Source organism: Chrysochloris asiatica, unplaced genomic scaffold (genome assembly GCF_000296735.1).
Source record: "Chrysochloris asiatica unplaced genomic scaffold, ChrAsi1.0 scaffold00167, whole genome shotgun sequence".
Lineage (NCBI taxonomy): Eukaryota > Metazoa > Chordata > Mammalia > Afrosoricida > Chrysochloridae > Chrysochloris > Chrysochloris asiatica.
This window is the reverse complement of record NW_006408685.1, coordinates 390,804-395,831: the sequence shown is the minus strand read 5'-3', so window position 1 is coordinate 395,831 and position 5,028 is coordinate 390,804.

Here is a 5,028-nt window from a genome sequence, read left to right as displayed (position 1 = left end):
TGATGTTCAACCATTTCAATAAGTAGCATATGATCAAGAGCCAATGATACTGAAAGAGGAAGCCCAAGGTGCATTGAAAGGAATTGGCAAAGAACAATGCACCAGGAATCGATGGAATAAAACTTGATATCTTTCAGGAAAATGAGGCAGCACAGGAGGCAATCACTCATCTCTGCCAAGAAATTTGGAAGACAACTATCTGGCAGATCTGTATTTGTGCCCATTCCAAAGAGAGGAGACACAATGGAACATGGAAATCATCAGACAATCTCTTTGATATCCCATGTGAGTAAAGTTTTACTCAATGTTATAAAGAAATGTCTACAAACATACATTGATAGAGAACTTGCAGAAGACGATCGGGAACGAGGGATATCATTGCTTACATCAGATAGATCTTGGCTGAAAACAGGGACTATCAGAAAGATGTTTACTTGTGCTTTACTGACTATGCAAAGGCTTTTAATTTTGTAAATCATGACAAGTTACGGACAACACTGTCCATATGAGTATTCCGAAACACTTAATTGTGCTTTTGAGGAATCTGTACCTGGACCAAGAGCCAGTTGTTCGAACAGAACATGGGAACAATGAATGGTTTAAAATTAAGATAGGTGTGTGACAGGGTTGTATTCTTTCACCATACTTTTTCAACCTGTATGCTGAGCAAATAATACGAGAAGCTGGGTTCTGTGAAGAAAAACGTGGCATCAAGATTGGAGGAAGACTCATTAACAACCTGCAATATGCAGATGATATAACCTTGCTTCATGAAAGTGAAGAGGACTTAAAATGTTTACTGATGAAGATCAAATAGCACAGCCTTCAGTATGGATTGCATCTCAATGTAAAGAAAACAAAAATCCTCACCACTGGACCAGTAAGCAACATTTTTCTTTAAAATGTTTAATTGTAAATTATGTGATACGTTACATGGGAGAATATTAGCTTTGCATACATCGTTTCATTGCCATGGTTACAATTCCCTCCTTGCATCATTAACCAACCAAAGGAATAAACAACATTCTTATCAATGGAGAAAAGATTATAGTGGTCAAGGACTTCATTCTTCTTTGATCAACTATCAACACTCATGGAAGCAGCCGTCAAGAAATCAAGCAAAGTATTGCATTAGGCAAATCTGCTGCACAAGACATATTTAAAGTGTTGAAGAGCAAAGATGTCAGCTTGAGGACTAAGGTGTGCCTGACCCAAGCCATGATATTTTCAATAACCTCATATACGCGAGAAAGCTGAACAGTGAATAAGGAAGACCGTGTAAGAACTGATGCATTTGAGTTATGGTGTTGTAGGAGAATATTGAAAGTGCCATGCTGCCTCCAAAAGAATCAACAGATCTGTGTTGGAAGAATTGCAGCCAGAGAGCTCTTTGGAGTCCATGATGGCCAAACTTTGTCTCTCACACTTTGGACATCTTGTCAGGATGGAACAGTCGCTGGAGAAGTATATCGTTTTGCTAAGGTGAAGGGTCAGAAGAAGAGGAAGACCCCCAGCCAAATGGATTAGCAAAGTGACAATATCAATGGACTTGAGTGTGGCAGCAATTGTGAGGTTGGCCTGGCATCAGGCAGTGTTTCTTTATGTTGAGCATAGGGTTGCTATGAGTTGGTACCAACTTGATGGCACCTAACAACAACAACAGATATATTCCACAAATATATGATTTTGAAAGAGGATAATTGTACATGAGTATTTACCTTCCCTGCATACACAACAGTGTAAAAAGGTGAAAACTTCCTAGCAATTATCAAACATCTAAAGGCAATGAGTTGATGGGCTTTAGCGCTCAGGATCATAGTCTCAGGTGACACCATGGTCAATTGGTAATATATCATTCACAAAGACAAAGTTCTACATCCTGCCTGTGTGAGTAGCATCTAGTATCTTGAGAGTACATGAGTGGCCATATAAAATGCATCTATTGTTCTCCCCATGTGCAGAAGAAAGCCAAGTGATATAAATTGAAGAGGCATAGAAACAATTATTCCAATAGACTAATGTAGCAAATGAATATCAATCTGAATTCTGCTACCAGAAAGAATAGATGGTGTCCTGCTGCAACTACCAACTGTTCTGAAAGGGATTACATTTGAGGGTTCCAAGTAGATTGGGAGAAAATGTGGAAAAAAACTCAAAACTGTTTAATTAAAAAAACAAAACTGGGTTTACTGGTCTGAAAGAGAGACTGGAGGAACCTGAGGCTAAGTCCTTGACCATGATTCACGTCTGGAAAGAAACACTATTGTTGCCCATTTTTCAGCCAAACAGTAGATAGGTTTATGCGGCAGTGAGGGGACAACAACGTTGGCAAGGTATGCTGACCATGAACTGTTCAATCATTCTGGTTCAAAATGTCAACATTTTCCTAATAAAAAAGTTGTGAATGGATAGGAAAGGGAGTAGAAAACAGGTGGGAATCATAGGGAGGAAGCAGGATAACTCTTGTTGAATGGAGGGGATTATAATCACTGAGCTGAAACAAAGTGTATGACTTTATTTAATGTAAAGATGATGATCTTGTCTGTAAAACCTCACTCAATTCACAATATAAAGTTTTTTTTAAATATTTGAATGTGAGATGGAGGGCAGTGTCAGAGGGATTTAAAGAAGTTGGTACTCACAAATACTTGATTACCATCAAAATGATTGACTTTTTTTTTTAAATGAGGTACTTTTTTTTGCTTTTTGATTCTTGTTTTTATTTGTTGAAAAGTAAAAGAAATAGCTAATTTTCTTGGTGTTGTTTAGATTCTCAAAAAGTGAGCATCAAACAGCAATAAATTTATTGTGAGCCTTTCATAATACTTTCCGTGATTCCACTGCAGAGATTATAGTCCTTGTTTTGGTTGCTCAAAGCACATACAACCTACACTGAACAGTTTGACATAAAATATATGTGCTTTAGCACCTTTACTGACTTGTTCCCTTAACTCCTGACAAAACTTTAAGTGCCTTGTGAATGCTGTTGTCATTAAGTGCTGTGGGTTAGGTTTCAAGTCCTAGGTTCCCTGTATAAGGTTTCCAAGGAATTGATGGTGAGTTTGAACCACCTATTTTATGGTTCAAACTGACTTCATAGTGGAGTGTTTATCCTACAGCACCAAACCAGAACTACAATAAGGATAAACAGTATTCAACTTCTTGTCTTCCTTATCACCATTTACTTCAAGAATCTTCACAAAGTACACACTTTTTGAATAAGCACCAGGGGACTTTTTAAGACTTTGTCTATTCATCTATTATGACATCATTCTGGTTCCTTCCTTCCAAAGCAGAATTAGTGATCAACATTTTTATTAAAACTCTTTTCTCAGTTACTTAGTAATTTTATATGAAGAATTCTGAATATCATGCTTTCATTCTTCATTCAAATTAGAAAAATTTCCCCATGTAGACAATCCTTTGGTAACTAATTGAAATATAATTTATTTTTTATTCAAAAGAGCAAAACCGAAAGTTCCATGTAATTATATGCACTAAATCAACCATTTTCTCATAAGCTGACATATGGACAAACTCTTTCCCAGTATAGTTAGCCTTTTGCACAATGAACGTGGTATCTGTATACTATGTAAAAATAACTATTTTTTGCTGAGTTTCATGCTAAATACCTTGTGCATGATCAGATAAACTGTCTCCTAATTGAAGTGAAGAAATGAAAAGGGGAAGAAAAAGCATTGTACCTTGTGTATCTTTTGATATTAGTCATGTAGGAAGTTGAAGGTTTGTTTACTCAAGGTTTGTTTACTCAAATCTGAAAAGCTGAATGCTTTATGAATCTATATATACTCAATTCACTCTGGCAATAATATAGTGCAACTTTAACCTGCCTTTTCTTTTGACTTTTTTTCTCTTTGTGATATAGAGAAATGGAAATTTTGAAGACTCTATTTCCAAAATTCTGGTATTGGTGTGGCGCTGCAGGATAATGCACTGGACCACAAGGTCAGTGGTTCAAACCCACCAGCTGCCCCTTGGAAATCCGATACAGAATTGCTATTATTTGGAACCACCTTGAGGGCACTTAACAACACCAATCACCAGTTTCCAAATTTCAATTATAGAGTCATAAATTGCTTTCTTTGTTGGTCAGAATTCTTGGACTTGGTTTACATGGTTTATTTATTTTCCAGAACAAGTAAGAGATAAATGTTCTCATTTATTCATTTATTTGGTTGTTTATTCTTTATTCAATAGACATTTATACAAAATAGAAACTTAAAATACTTTGAATACATGAATAGTTTTATACCTGATCAGTGCAAGACATTCCCCCGATCTTAAAATTTGTCATTTTCTCCTCTTTCGTTCTCTCTCTCTCACACACAAGTTACGTCATATTAAATTTTAATTTCAACTTGTATTTCTTGAGTATTAAAGTCCAAGATTTTCTATGTAATCTAGCTTATACAGTCAGTTCTCCATATCTGTGCAATATGCACCCTTGGATTCAACCAACCACTGATGAAAAATACTTTTTGGGAAAAAAACCCAACAATTTATTGTTCAAAACAATCCTTCAAATGCTAAGAGAAGCATAGATTTATATTTATATAGCTTCCCATGTGATACTTTAGAAGAAGCATCAGACTGCAAGGTCAGTTTGAATCCAAAGGTCAGTGGTTCAAACTCACTAGCCACTCCTTAGAAATCCTATATAGGGTCTCTATGAGTCAGAGCCAATTCAAAGGCACTTACAAAAAACAACAGCATTGTATTAGTTTGTATTAGTATAATAATCTGTCAGTTGGTTGTATGGTGATGGCTTATGTGTTGCTGTGATGCTGAAAGTTATGCCATCAGTATTTTAAATTCCAGTGGAAGAACCCATTTGGTCAGGTTTCAACAGAACTTCAAGATTAACACAGACTAGGAAGAAGGAGTAGTGGACCACTTCTGATGGATTAGTCATTGAAAACTTTATGAATATTTATGATGATTTAAATTTACAGGAAGATGTTCTTACTTTATATGCAAATATTGTGACATTTTTTATAAGCGATTGAG